Raw genomic sequence first — 16,593 nt, 5'->3', positions numbered from 1 at the left:
CAATAAATGAAAAATAGAAAAAAAAAGATATACAACAGATACAACACAATCACAGCACAATTGCAAATATGAAAATAAAATTCACTACACATGCAACAGAAAAACAATTAAAGTATGAAAAAAACAGAATAAAAATACACACACACAGAGACATGCAACACTGGTAGGCCACGAACATACATGCAGGAAGGCAGATCACACACACACAGGCCACACACACACAGGCAGACATGCCCCACACAAATAGTTATACTCACACAATTGAAGGCTTTTGGCTTTGCTAGCAGGCCTCTCCGTGCTATCTTGGTGCTGGAAGGCCTCTTGCTCCAGGGGTCTTGCAGCTGGGCAGGCAGGCTTTCTAGCTGGTAGGTTTTATAGCTGGCTGACTCTGTCTCTGTCTGTCTCCTTCTTCTTGTAGTTATCAGTGTGGCTGGTGCCGGATGTCTGGGCCCAATGATTAATTAGCCCACCTTTATATACTTTTTGGACTGTCTGGAAAAGTATCTTTTTTTCTGAGCATGCTCAGTGCGATTTAGCGGATTCCGCCGGCGGATTCAGCAAAATAGCGGATCCCGGCAGATCCGCCGCCAATAGGTTCCCATTCTACCGCATGGCGGACGACGGCGGATCCGCCGTTGTCCGCCATTTTGACGGCGCCAAAAAACGTTGCAAGCTCCGTCCACCTCACATAGAATCCGCCAGGAATCAGGTGGATCCGCCGAATAGCGGACATAACGGACGACCATCCGCCAAAATCCGCCACTAATGTATCTCAATGGGAAAAAATGGCGGATTCGCCACAAGAAAAGCGGATCCGCCATTTTCAAATTTTGACGGAATTTGACTGATGGTGAAAAACTGATGTGTGAAACAGGCCTAACCAGTGCAAGAGTTCATGAAAGCAGACGCCACCTTCTTCTGGCTCCTATATGTCTTGGTATCCCAGTGACAAAATCTTTCTATTTTACGGAGCTCTTTGTAATGCCGGAGGCAGTGTCTGAACAGGGCTTTATTCTGTGTTTAGTTTGCAGAGTGACAACACTGCAGAGCACATGTGTACGACTGGTATCTGACCACTATATGGTCACTGAATAATACTTACAAGAGTGGACATATACAGAAGAGGGCCCATGTGCAAAAACACTATATGGGCCCTTTTCAGACCAATAGCTCATCATCATACACAATTCCACCAATGTTGATGGTAGTCAGGGGGTCCCCTTACCTCTTGGACCCCTGTATATCTGCCCCCTATTAGTTATATTGCTGCTTGTATTGTGGCAGCACAGACTTGTCCATGCATAATAACTAATGCCTGTCCTTGACCTTGACTATGTGCTTAGCTATTTATTTTAAATGTTTTACTTTTATTTTTTGTGTTGAGAGAGTGGGTTATATATTGAGGGAGTGTTGAGGTGTTAGCTTCTTCTTACCCCGTGTAAGAAGAATCTAACGCGAAACGTGCGTCCAGGGAGCCCTCCTGCAACCAGGTCATGTATGCCCTCTCTAATTAGAATATAATTTATCCTCCTCCTCCCTTCTGCACAATGCTGTTTCACTATTTATAGTATTTGAGTAGCATACTTGCACACTTATTATTATATACTATGGTTTTATCATAGCATTATCTTTTAAGCAGATACATCTACATATATATATTTTGTTTGTGTCAGGAATACACTAAGACACTTTGAGCACTATTGCATTTTATTAATTTGTTTATCTGTTATTTTTTTCTGTAACTTATTTGAGGAGTGGTATATATAAATACATTATTCTATTTTCTACGCTGTTATGAGCTCTGTATAAAAAAAATTATAGCTTTCTTGAGAAAATAAATTTATCATCCTTATGTTCATTTAATTATCTATAGTGTAATTTAGCATTAGTGCTCATATATTATGGATAAAATGTCCTGACATTTTATAGATACTTTCTAGTTCAGTTTGAACGTTAGGATTAATCCATTATTCACACATTGATTGGAAAGTACCTAACTGTTTTCATATCCATTTAACCATATAAGCACCAATTGTACCAAACAGTACTGTTTTGTATTAGTATTTATTTTTTCATGTTTTTCTCTTTTTTTTATTTACTGTGATCATTAGCTCATTAATTGGGTATTACTGATCCTGTGTTTTCAGGTCCATTTGTGTGTCTACCCACTAAATTAATAGAATTAATTTTTACCAATTGTTTGTCAATAATGTTAATAAAGATTGAATTTTAAATTTATTTGGCATATACTTCTTGTAATTTATTGGTTTAATGGTATTTTGGAAATGCCTTATGAAATTAGGTCACCCCTTTATGGTTTCAATGTTGATGGTAGTCAGGGGGTCCCCTTACCTCTTGGACCCCTGTATATCCACCCCCTATTAGTTCTATATTGCTGCTTGTATTGTGGCAGCACAGACTTGTCCATGCAGAATAACTAATGCCTGTCCTTGACCTTGACTATGTGCTCAGCTATTTATTTTAGATGTTTTACTTTTATTTTTTGTGTTGAGAGAGTGGGTTATATATTGAGGTAGTGTTGAGGTGTATGACCAATTGAAGCAAAAATTGCCTTGGTGCTTGTTATGCTCCACTATTTATGTGAAAGGTGTCCGTCCAGACTTATCTTGTGATGTCCCTGTAAACTTCTAATGGCCTGGGGTAGGGGTGGACATATCATTGGTGCAACCTGTGTGATTGCACAGAGGCCCAAGAGGTAAGGGGGCTCATTTCTAGCTCAAAAGAAGGTGGGATTTTGCATTTTCAGGAGCTCTTGGACTGCAAAGGACCAATATATTGTTCTTGCACAGGGGCCCTTTTCTGTCTGTGTCCGCCAGTGGCCTGGGACTTGTGCTATGTGTACATTTTTCATGTTGTTCTGTCTCTTAAATTATATGTTTTTTTATTTGGAAGTAAAATAATTTACGTTATGTGCTGAGTTACCAGGAGATAGAATTGTATTGTATTTTCAGCTCCCATCTCAGTTTCAAATTCTTGGCTTTTCTCTGCTTCCCCTTCCTTGTTCTTATCTGTACACTACTATTCGTGTATCAAATTTGTGTGTGAAAATTATGCTTCTGCCGCTATATCAACACATACAGCCTGTAAATGTGTGATAACCTGCAGGTAATGAGGATGTCGCCACGGATAAGAGACAGACCACGAGTTAAAGGGTTTATTTACAGGGGATATTCTCCACGCAAGGAGAAGCAGTAGGGGGATTAGATGTGAAAGAGTGACAATATAAGCAGCAAAATAGAATAAGAAAACTATTAAACAGTTATACAGCGTTGAGACGGTTAAACTAGAATTACTAGGACTGATCAGTCTGCAGGAGGCTTGATTGCAGGGTCTCCTTCTCCCACGTTGGCACCGACAACAGCGGCGCATGATGGCTCTGTAGTCTCTCCTCTGGATGAAGCTGGGACCTCAGGGGTTACAGTCTCTGCAGTCTCTCCTCTGAATAAAGCTGAGACCTCAGGGGTTAAAGCAAGGAGCAGGAAGACGCTGCTGGACTGAGTCTCCCCTGCTCTGAGTCTCTATATGATACCCCGACTGTCTTTCCACAAGAACGTTACTGCGCTTACTGGGAAGTCTCTTTGCCACACTTAGGGGCTCTGGCCTGAAACCACGGGCACCGGGGCTGCGCGCTCGGGTCACTGTCTCTGCGCTGTCAGGGAGGGAAGTCCCCTCTAGTCACAGAGGCTACCGAGTCCACGTACTCACATATAGCGCTTTCAATATCTTGTCCTTCTCCCCCAGTCCTCTCACGGAAAGTTCTCTCCCTCTTGAAGTGCGGTGCTGCAGCCTGCTTTCTGTCTGACGCGTGCTGCTCAGTATCTGGCTCGCTCTGCTTTCGTGCTTTCAGACTGCACACCTTCCGGTCCACCGCCCCTTCTCTTCCCTCACAGCCCCTTACAGTCACATGGTGCAGTCGATCCAGGTCAGAAAGTCTTCCCCCTGGCTACCCTGCTGCCCGACTATGTTGTTCTGGACACGGAGCAGGAGAGGTAACCCACTTGTGGCTCTTCTTCCTCTTCACCCTCTTACAAATTCCCGGCATTACAATGTCTCAGATAATTCTGTCACACATGCAGGGCTACATTGCGGCCTTCTTATTCTTCACTTTCTCTAGTATAATAAAAAATAATTAATACAAAATTCTAAAGCAGTTATTGAAGCCAAATTCACCTCCAGCTTCCCAAGAGCCATTGTAAGACCCTGCCTTTACGAATAAATGCTGTACTGGAGGCAAATACGAGTTTTATTGTGTTAATGGTATAATTTACCTTGCAAAGAGGTAACAAGGGAAGGGAGACCAGGCTGAAATCATGCACTAAATGTTCTAATTATTCTTCAGAGTATTTTCCATTTTTCAGAAAGGAAAACAAAATTTTTAGATCATATCTCCATGATTTTTTTTAAATGTGCCCCTTTTATTATCTTCCTTCACATGTTTAGCTTATGATAAGGTAGGATATGAGCAAATATGTGTTACACGGCACATGTTTGGTTTAGGGCACCAGAGTACAGGCTGCATGTGCTGTACAATGTTTATGTATGTGATGTTATCATCTGAAGTTAATATGGACCCGTCATCTCTTCTGACATGTCTGTTTTAGCAACTACTTCTATTTCCCATGAAGTAATTGTAGAGCATATGTTTTAGAATTCTGCAATGGGCAATTCCTCTGATTTTTCTCCTTAAAATGTAAGTATAGAATGTTAACTTTATTATTGATGAAACATAGTGACTGACACTTAGAATAATGAACTTTTGTAAATTTAATTATCCTCAATTTAGATCGTGTTTAATGCCTTAGGCTTGGTATGTGACATCAAATTTCACTTGCAATACAGATTGGATCAATCAATGAAACCAATAGGTGGGACATTTCTATAGTGTGTTCCTTTAGCCATTTTTTACATAGACTGCATGTTGCTAGTGTTCATGTGTGGCCCAAACATGCTACCCCGGCTTGCAGCTTCTTCAGACTTGTCTCCCATCCAGCATTTCTTGCTACATCATTGGTTGGTAATTGCAAAGGGAGCTGCCAGCTGCGGAGCTTGATGATTTGTGTGCCTAAGTGCTTTCAGCGTGGCACAACAGTTGACAGACAACAAATAACAACCTCATGGTCATTAACAGAGATGTTTTAAAAATTTTGTTTCCATATTTTCATAATTTGCAAATCATTACCATGTCTATCAATTCTGTGATATTTACAATTTAATCACTTATCCTTTTTGGTGTTGCAATTTCAGTGTTAAATGGAATCTGTCACCTCATTTTTCGCATATAAGCTGTGGCCACCGCTATTAAAAGCTTATCTACAGCATTCTATAATGCTGTAGATAAGCCCCTGATGTAACCTGAAAGATAAGAAAAACAAGTTAGATTATACTCACCCAGGGACGGTCCGGTGCGGTCTGGGTCCGATGGGTGTTGCAGGTCCAGGTCCGACGCTTCCCATCTTCATGCGATTACATCCTCTTCCATGCTTCTGTCGCGGTTCCTGCGCAGGCGTAATCTTTCAGGTTACATCGGGGGCTTATCTACAGCATTACAGAATTCTGTAGACAAGCCCCTAATGGTGGTGGCCACAGCTTATATGCTAAAAATGAGGTGACAGATTCCCTTTAATGAGTGTACATCATTACCATATTTTACTTCCCTCTCCGTGCTGCCACTACAATGCCCTGTTCATGCTCCTTTCAGCTACGGCTAATTAATAATCAGCACTCTACATTCAAAGAGTCTGTGCCCGGAAATTCTCCTATATTAGGGGGCGGGGAGCAGGGAGGCTCAGACAGGGAAAGTCCAAGTCTCTAATCATTTGAATATTGTGTGCTGAGCAACTGTCCTAAAAGAGCATGAACTGGGCACTGAAAAAGCACCACAGCTTTGTGTTTGAGAGAGCAGGAACAAAAATAAGGTAAACATAAAAAAAAATCATCGCAATTCCTGGAGAATTATTAAATGAAAAAAAGTTTAGTTACTCTTTAAGAAACTGTTAAATATCTCAAAAGTTAAAGGGGTTGTCTCATGTTTGGGATCAGATAAAATGGAGGGACTGCCCTTGAGAGTGATTCTGATTCTGGTGGACTTAACTCCTTCATGACTTTTGACATACCCATACATCATAGAAGGAAAAAGTTCCGGACCCTTACACCAGGGTTTCTATTTAAATCTCTGAAATACATGATTAAGACAGAAGCCCCAGTGTAAAATTCCCTATAATGAGACAGATTGAGACACTATGGACACTGTCTGGCCTATGATCCCTAGGTGTCCGTCTTTTTAGGTGTGCATAAAAGCTAGGTCAGCCACAGTTGTGCGTACCTCTGAAAAGAAGGACACTGCTGATCAGAGAACAGAGGGAGTCAAGAGTAACTTTGCTGTCTCCTTATACTGATTGGATCCATTGGGGATTTCATCTGAATCACATCATTCAGAGATTTAGATGGAAACGCAGTTATAAGTGCTCAGCATAGAGCGCAGGATAAATGTGATCCCAAATGTTCCCAATAAAAGCTTCAACTCAATCCACAGAAAAAGAAAGTCAACACCCAGGTCCGCCATCTGTCAATGAAGATATAGGGGGCTTCCACGCTACTGGTACTAGAAAGGCTCTTGAAAAATGAATTAGCTCCCCCTAAAAGAAATTCAGCAAATTCTGCACTCCCAAATTCCCTCTCTCTTCTAAGCCCCATAGTGTGTCTAAACCACATTTAGCGTCCAAATGATTGGCATTTCTTAATCGATGAGAGCCCGCTTAATTTACCAGGTCCATGTCTCCAGATGTACGAATGGGACATAATGTACTGGGCATTACAACATACTGGGCACTACAATAACAGATTTGCAATTTTCACTCACCAACATCCACTGCTGCTTGTTTCTGGCAAACACCCATTGAGTCAAATCATGCGATTATCATGACAAATTCCCAAAGGGGTATAATTTCCAAAATGAGGTCACTTGAGAGGGAGATTCTGCTCTTCAGGCAATTAAGGGCTGTGTATATGGAGTCCGTAAGCTATTCTAGGAAAATTTGTGCTCCAGGAGGCAAATCGCGCTCCATCTCTTTCGCATCTCGTCTGTGTGGCTAAGCAGTTCTGTACAGCCACATATGGGGTATTTTCATGTTCAGCAGAATTTGTGGGACCAATTTTGGTGCCATTTTATCCCATTTTCCTGTGTAAAAATGTAAAATCTGGAGCTAAAACAACATTTTTGTGATAAATGTAATTATTTTTTCTATACTGCCCAGTGGTATAAGACCCTGGGAACACCCGTGGTGCCAATATGATCACTGAACCCTTAGATGAATTTATTGAGAAGTTGTAGTTTGTAAAATGGTGTTACTTATGGAGCATTCTGCTGTTCTGGCACCTCAGGGGGTCTTCCAGTGGGTCATGGAACTCACAAACCATAACAGTAAAATCGACACTTTAATATGGCACTCCATCCCCTCTGAACTTTACACTGTGCCTGAAAAGTATTTTCCAATTACGTGTATTGGCACACTCAGGAGAAATTGCACAACAAGCTGTGGGGTTCCTTTTTTTCCTCTTAGCCCTTAAAAAATTAAAAACTTGGGGCTAAAGCAACATTTTAGTGGTAAAATGGTACAAAATTCTGTGAATTACATGTGGTGTCAATATGCTTTCTGCACCCCTAGATGAATTATTTGGGGTTGTAGTTTGTAAAATGGAGTCACTTATGGGGGATCTGCTGTTCTGGTGCCTCAAGGGCTCTGCCAATGTGACATGGCACCCTCAAACTATTCCAGCAAAATCTAAACTCCAATATGTCTCTTCTACCCTCATGAGCTTTGCACTGTGCCTCAAAAGTAGTTTTCGATCACATATTAGCATATTCAGAAGAAATTGCACAACAAATTGTACCATTTATTTTCTCCTATTATTCCTTTGGAAAATTAAAACGTGAGGCCAAAGCATCATTTTAGTGGAAAAAATGGTAATTTTACAGTGACTCATCCTAATATTGACTCAGCCTAATGTTATACAATTCTGTGAATCACCTGAAGGTTAAAAATGTTCACTAAACCCCTAGATAAATTACTCAAGAGGTGTAGTTTCCAAAATAGGGTCTCTTGTGGAGGTTTATGCTGTTTTGGCATGTCAAGGGCTCTTAAAATGTCACATGACATTCACAGTCTATTCCAGACAAAATTGAGCTCCAAAAATCAGTTGGCACTCCTTCCTTTCTGAGCTATGCCGTGTGCCTAAACAGTAGTTTTCCCTTACTTCTGGCATATCTGCGTTCTCAGGAGAAATTGAAAAATTAATTGTATGGTCCTTTTTTCCTGAACCCTTGAGAAAATGCAAAATTGGAAGGAAAACCACCATTTTTGCTGGAAAAATGTATTTTTTTAATATTTGTGGCTCAACATTATAATATTCTGTGAAGCACCTGTGGGTTCAAAGTGCTGACCACAACTCAAGATAAGTTCCATGAGGGGTGTAGTTTCCAAAATGCTGTCTTTTGTGGTAGGATTCCATTGTTTAGGCATTGTTCAGGGGTTTGCAAACGCCGTATGGTGTCCAACAACTATTCCAGCCAATTTTGCGCTCCAATAGTCAATTGGCACTCCTTCCATTCAAAAGCCCTGTCAAGTGCCCGAACAGTAGTTTTCCACCACATATGGGGTATCGGCATACTCAGGAGAAATTGAAAAACAAATTGCATGGTTCATTTCCTTCTGTTACCCTTGTGAAAATGCAACATTTGGGGATAAATCAACATTTTTGAGGGAAAAACTAAAATGTAATTTTTTTTCCTTTCATATTGCTTTAATTCTGTGAACATAAACTTATTGAATGTGGCTTTGAGCACTTTGAGGAGTGCAGCTTTAAAATGATGTCAGCTTTGGATATTTTCTGTCATATAGCCCCTCAAAGTAACTTCAAATATGATGTGGTCCCTATAAAACGTGGTTTTGTAAATTTTGTCCGAAAAAAATGAGAAATTGCTGATCAACATTTAACCCTTCTAACTTCCTAAGAATAATAAAATTGTGTTTAAAAAATTATGTTTATGTAAAGTAGATGTGTGGTACATGTTATTTATTAACTATTTTGTGTGATGTAAGTATCTGGTTTAACCCATTTCTGCCATTGGACGCAATAGTACATCCAATGGCAGTGTCAAGAAGTGACTTGCCCTGTGTAACACGACCCAGCAATCGGTCGGTCACTAAACGATAAACAAACAAGGGAACACTGGGGACACGATTACAACTGTGGGCCCTGCGATAGGGAACGGGGAAATGGACATCTCCTGCACTCTCCTGAGGCTGTGCCCTGGTCTATCCTGACGTCCCTATACGGCTTCTTTCAAACTGTCACCGAGCAGGATACCATTGCCCTCACTTGCCCTGCACCTATCCCTCAGTAGGAAATTGGCAAGTGCGGACACTGGTCCCACCGCTGCACTAATACAACACCAAGGGAAAATATAACAGAAAAGGTAAGACAAAACAACACTTAGCTTTCTCTGCTGTAATGAACCGCACAGCAGAGTAAGGCACCCGATCACAGCATTCAGCTGAAGTAGCACTGCACCAGAAAGCTCCTGTCTTCAGCACGATTGGTATCCAAAAAGACCTGTATAACCAACAGTCAGCTGATGCACCAGGTGACCTTTTAAAATAATGTGGGAGTGGTCACCACCTGCATCAGCAAACTCACCTAGCAATGCAATTACACCAGCGGCTAACGGGGGGAAAACATATTAACCCCCGATGGCCTGAAAGGAAAAAAGTTGTAATGTGAGAATTCAGATCTGACCCAGATCCAAAAAAGATTGTGACAGTACCCCTTCTTCAATGAGGGACCTCTGGACCCTCAACACCGCACCTCACCAGAAAACAACCTACAATGAGGATGCCTCAATCCACCAGATTTCACCTCAGCAGTCACCTGACTCTCAGGATTATGGCAAACGTGAACTGATGGAGGTGACAACATATGCTCCGGAGGCGCCACAAATCTCTAGAGCGCTGACCTGGGGAATGAGTTGTGTACGGGCATTACTGGGGGTAACTCCAGCTGGTAAGTCCCCGGGCTGAGAATGAACGAAACCCGGACACGGCCCAATCACCTGAGAACTCCTGACCCCAGCAGCACACTTCCACCGGATGCTTTTGGTGGACACCCATACGTTGTCATTCACACACATGTCCGGACCTGAATGTTTATTGCCACGCACACGTTTGCCACAAGATGGTGAACTCTTCACAGAAGGGAGAACAGAGGCGTCCCACTGTGTCGTCACACTCACACCAAAAATGGATCATGACAGGCAGATCCCCCGCTTTGATAAGGGCTCCAGTGGTGAGCCCGCATCAAAGTCAGGACATGTCAGCTGTTTTCAACAGCTGACATGTGCCTGCAATAGGCGAGGGTGGAATCGTGACCCACCCGCGCCTATTAACTGACAGCGGGATTTAACCGGCACTTCTGGCCCCCGGACCGAAAATGAGTGCATCGCTGACTCCCGTCACGTGATCGGGGGTCAGCGATGCATTGCAATAAAAACCTGAGGTCTCAGAGAGACCTCTATGGTTGTAGATGAGTCATTGCTATGAGCGCCACTCGGTCGTCGGCGCTCATAGCAATGCTGTAATTCTGCTACATATAGGCGATCTGCTCATCGCCTATATGTAGCAGAGCTGATCAAGTTGTGGATGCTTCTAGTGTCCCATGGAGGCCATTGAAGCATGCCAAAATTAAAAAAGTTTTAAAAAATATGAAAAAAATAAAAAAATATAAAAGTTTACATCACCCACCTTTCGCCCCATTCAAAATAAATCAATAAAAAATAAAATCACACATACACATATTAGGCATCGCCGCGTTCAGCATCGCCCGATCTAATTTTTTTTATTTGTTTTTTAGAAAATTTTGGAATTTTTTTCACCACTTAGATAAAAAAGAACCTAGACATGTTTAGTGTCTATGAACTCGTAATGAGCTGGAGAATCATAATTGCAGGTCAGTTTTAGCATTTAGTGAACCTAACAAAAAAAACAAACAAAAAACAAGTTTGGGATTGCACTTTTTTTTGCAAATTCACAGCACATGGAAATTTTTTCCATTTTCGAGTACACGACATGCTAAAACCAATGAAGTCATTCAAAAGTACAACTTGTCCCGCAAAAAATAAACCCTCACATGGCCATATTGACCGAAAAAAAAAAAAATTATGGCTCTGGGAAGAAGGGGAGCGAAAAAACGAATACGCAAAACTGAAAAAAGCTTCAGGAGTTAAGTAGTTAAGGGTATCAAAATTGAAATTTGAAAATTGGTAAATTTTCAAATTTTTTGCCAATATTGATATTTTGACAAATAAATGCAAAAAATATCAGGCTAAATTTACCACTAACATGAAGTACAATCTCATAATCACTAGGATACATTGAAGCGCTCCATAGTTATTACCACTAATTGTAAACTTTGGCCAAGTCAGGAAGGTGATATCAGGCTGAGGGCTGAAGGAGTTCACAACTCGGACAGCCCCTTGTCAGTAACCATATTTATCCCATGTAAAAATAATAACTGTATCACTTATGTCATGCAAGCCCCACTGGAAATCAGCAGCTGCTTTCCTCAAAGCTGACACCTGGAAGTTAAAGGTAATTATCTACTGATTGGCTACAGGGTTAACGTGACATAACAATGTCACACAAGCCCTGGGAGAGCAGGTACCGATGCCGCAATTTGGCGCCCGCACTGAAAGTGAGTATAGCTGCTCTTATTTTACAAGGGGGAACTATGGTGATTGAGAAATGGTTTTCCAAGTAGTGGACAAACCCTTTAAATCCTTCCTTATATTACATTGACAACCATTCATAGGAATGTATGCCCATGTAACACAGTTTTCAATCAGCGGCCACTGCAGGGAAAGTGTTGGCCCTGGCTTGCTTTGGTCAAATCAGTTTGCAAGGAGAGATTACTGATCTCCGTGGCCCTTGCATTTTGATCTTTGTGGCACTTGCATGAGATAACTTTAATGTTAATACTTTCTGAAAGCAATAATTATTATGACTGCATTTCTGTTAATACTTTCTAAAAGTAATAATTATTATGACTGCATTTCCTGTGGTTACTTTTAGAAAACTGGCTGCCACAATCAGGAAACTTGGAAATATTTCTATTATTGAAAAAATTAAGACTTAACTCCTGACTGATACATCACAAATATTACATTTTGGGTAATGGAACATTTTCTAAGGTTTGCAATACAAGTCTATAGAAACACAGTCATGTGTGTAGGAAATGTTTCTGTTTGAAGATAGGTCAACCTGTCCTTGCTTGTCATATGGTCCTGTGGTCATTAGGACAAGAATGACAGGTCATTTATTTTCATGACCTTGTCTAAAGAGTATGATAGTTGTCTTACAAAGAAATAATAAAGAAAGTGAAGGAGACTGAGTATCATTACATATCTGTGCTCAGGACCTTGCTCTGTTTCACTATTTAATTTTTATTAACATACATCATATATACAGATCATGAGATAAGGGATCTCTTATGTAGACACATTTGTATAGTACTCCTTGTGATTTATGAAAGACGCATCTAATTTTTTTTAGTTTAAAAGCTGGCGCAATCCAAAACAAAATTTGCCCAGGAAAACATAAAATATAATATGATTCCATGCAACCATTTACCAGTAGTTTCCTAATAGTATTCTGAATTAGGGATTGCGCAGCCCTTTCGAGATATGAAACTTTTATTTCTCTAAGTGGCTCGTTGTGTTCCTGTAAGCCCCAGACAAATCTGTTGTGCCCTGGCAAGTCAAGCATATGTAAATTGCAAATGAATATTCACCCCGTCCCCCTGCCCATATTTCCAAAAGTTACATATCCTGAAAGGGCTACCCAATCTCTATTTCAGGATAGTGCAGTATTGGGAAACTACACAAAAATGACCTGATAGATTCCCTTTAAAGCTCTTTTGTAATTTAGCATGAGCAGGTCTGGTCCTAAGGAAAAGACAAAAGTAGTTTAGCATCACTGGTAGTTTAGCATTGTTCCTGTCTTCTCTTTTGCCATCTCCATAGTTCTCATTAAGTGCTATTTGTTTAAAATAATAAATATCAATTTTTCTACTCTATCTGGCAATGATATAGTCACAAAGTGTCAGCTGGCATAGCAGAGCTGCTAAGTCCTAGCGAGCCCAGTTCAACTCTGTCATTGACTTATGTCACTATATTAGGTTGTTTTCCCCTGGACTCTGAGAATGCCCCAATCAAATTGAAAAATGGACAATAAAGTAAAATCAATACTGTATGTCCCCTGAGATCTGCTATCAACAAAGAGATCTTTTAGAATCTTTTGGGGAACAAACTATACAAAAAAATATAAACAATTTTGGGGACAAAAATTATAATAAAAAAAGAAAAATCCCCTGCTTCCCCCAATGAATATAATAAATATGATTTTCTTATTAGGTATATTTTATTACATAATAATCTGAATAATTCAGTCAACAGGTTAGTGTGAAATGAGTAGAAAAAAAAACTGCAAAAAAAGTGACAGTGTATTTACCGGTGCTTCATTAGATAAGTAATGCTTATTTTATCAATTTAAGGCTTTACATGCTTGACCCCAGCTTTAACTTAAAACCAGACAACTCCTTTACCAATTCAAGATGTTTGAAAAGTGAAGGTGAAGGCAAAAAAGTCAAATTACTTTAGGTTCTGTACAGGAATATGAGATGATAGGAGGAGATATTTTGGGGGTGAATATCTGGATTTTTTCTTGGTAGTTTTTGAGACCCAAACCGTGCATCACTGTGCCACAACTGGTCTTGAAGAATAAAAGGGAAACTGAGCCATGCACTGAACCAGCAAATGTGGACAAGGGGGAAGAGAAGCCATTCCAGTAGACTTTAGAGGGGCCAATATGGTGGGTTAGAACTGGAGCGGAGTGATATTCTGGTTAGGCAGTAGATCGTTAAGAATTTTTTAAGTGGATAAATCTAAAGTGATAACAGTGTAGATGTCCAACATTGATTCATAAAATAATGATAACAAGATGTGACAAGATGCATATGGATGAGGCTCAACCTCTGCTCTATTCACCGTTCTTACTGCAATTGTGCACTGTAGAGGGACAGGTGGCTGCCTGCAATCAGAAATGTATTACCTGTGAATTTATAATAAAGGTTCATTGTGGGATAAACCCATTGCTGACAGCTTTAATAATGTACTGATAGATGTCTAGATCAGGCAGGATAGTAATAGATACAGATAGAGCTCTAAAAATCAATTACATTTATGCCAGTTGACCTCAGATTAGTTTCAACTACCATAAAGATCATACTGTTTGATTACTGCCTTTACAGGAAATACCAGAAGTCTGCGTCTCCAATATGGCCGCCTCAGGGAAGGTATTATGCATAAAAAAACAGCCACAAAACATGAACATTTGGAGCACCCCACAGGGCCTTGGGTTACTCAGTACCGGGCCGGTCAGTTCTTTAAGTGGGATGTCACAGCAGCAGTGACCCGGTCCGTAGCCCTGGGCGTCCAGTAAAATTAATAAATGAAGATGATGATGGGGTAGATGAAAGATGATAATGATGAAGGGGTAGTTTGTAAGGGATCCTGTTCGTGACGCTAGTTGGAGTGCCCCACAGGGCCTTACATTACTCGGTACCGGGCTGAACGGTTCTTTAATGGGGATGTCATGGCAGCAGTGACCTGGTCGGTGGCCCTGGGTGTCCAGTAAAGTTAATAAAAGATGAATGATGATGAAGAGGTAGATGAAAGATGATAATGATGGGGTAGTTTGTAAGCGGATTAGTCGTGATGCCACCTGTGGTTTCTGGTCAGCGGTGACCAGCGCTGCAGAGCAGATCCTCTGGAACTGATGGTAATGCAGCTGAGTTGTTATAGCTCTCCACAGGCAGAGCTTTGTCCCAGGGCAGTTAAGGTGTTGTCAGTTAAGATGGTGGCTGTGGTGGTGCGTGCGGTGCAGGGCAGGTGAGACACGAATGACACAGAGGACACAGCATTGTGCAGTTTCAGAGTTTTACTCACGGTTCACTTGTGCATAGATGCCTGCTTAGTGCCATGTCCTCCAGGTGAGGGGTCCAGCCAACTCCCTGTAGATCGGGAAACAACTTTCCAGGACTCCCTTTGATGTTTCCTGGCCGTCTCACTGCGCTGATCTTTACCTCTCCTACTCAATGCCTTCACAAACAGTGTCCCCAAGCCAGGAGCCACAGACCTTGTTCAGGCAATGTCCTCGGTGTCCCCTTACTCATATCTGGCTGTCTTTTTAGGGAATGAATGTGGTTGCGGCTGAGGCACTTACAGTTACCTTAGCCTCTGACTTGCTAGCTGAGCCTGGTTGTTCTCCACTAATCTTAGGGGCTGGCTCCCCCACTGCGACCTAGTCCTTCCACTTCTGGATACGGGCCCCATGGGTGGCTTCCGTACTACCCATGCCCCAAGGACCTCTTCTCTCTTCCTAGGAGCTTCCTTCAGATTTTCCTCACTACGCTCTGGCTCTTACTATTTCTATTCTCGTCCTTCTCCTCCGTTGTCCCATCACCAACTCTCCTCAGACTCCTTCTCTCAGTCCCCTCTTCTTACCTCTGCACTAACTCCTCCCACTAACTGTCACTGCTCACTCACTCTCATCCTCTAAGCTCCTCCCCTTTTTACCTACCAACTCTACCCACCTCCCAACACCCTTTACTACCCAGCCAGGGATGAGATCATCCTCCCATAGGGTACATCCAGGGTGCCCTGCTGCTATAGTGTGTGTTGGGTGCAGGTGTTAGAGTCCTGGGTAGTGCTCCCTCCTTACCTGAGGGTGGGATACCACACCTCTGGATGAGGTGCAGTACCTCAGTGGCAACTGGACCCTCAGGGGCACCACACATTCTTGTCCTATTCTTAAATTTAATGAATTAAGCTAATTTATTTTCTAAATACTATGTAAAGAACATGGACCCCCATAATGGGTTTGTTTATTTTTTATTTAAATGCTGGAGTTTAAAGTAAAAATCAATTTTGCATTTAAGCTTCATTATATGCATTGAATATTCTTTCAGTATACTGTGATACAGGGTAGCTAGACTTTGAGTTGGGGCTTATCTTAGGGATGCTACTTTTATATTTGTAATATTGAGATATTAAACTTGGCCCATGACATAATACCAGAGATTCCCCAAATTATCTTTACATAATATAAGACCCCAAAACTGTAGCGGCGTGTCTAACATTGTCAAATTATCATTCTTTTTCCACATGAAATTACGCACATTCAGCATAAATTAATTGTTTTGAAATATGGCATAAATATCGTTAGGGTTTAACTTTTGGTTTAAGTGTGAATTTCATGTGTACAGCCAACAGCTATCCACATCATCTTGTCTTCAAACTGTGTCAATTAAAAACATTGGTCATAGCCAAGGGCTGAGCAGCATGGAAAGTTTGTATTGATATTGTCCAAGAACAGAATATATAACACTGAGAACAAGTAGGTCTCACTGTATGAGGGAAACTTGGAGAACATTTCTTATGGATTACATGCTGAGCTAAAATAT

This window comes from Dendrobates tinctorius, unplaced genomic scaffold (genome assembly GCF_039654945.1).
Source record: "Dendrobates tinctorius isolate UK_male_01 unplaced genomic scaffold, ASM3965494v1 ptg000003l, whole genome shotgun sequence".
Classification (NCBI taxonomy): domain Eukaryota; kingdom Metazoa; phylum Chordata; class Amphibia; order Anura; family Dendrobatidae; genus Dendrobates; species Dendrobates tinctorius.
Note: the sequence above shows the minus strand (reverse complement) of the source record.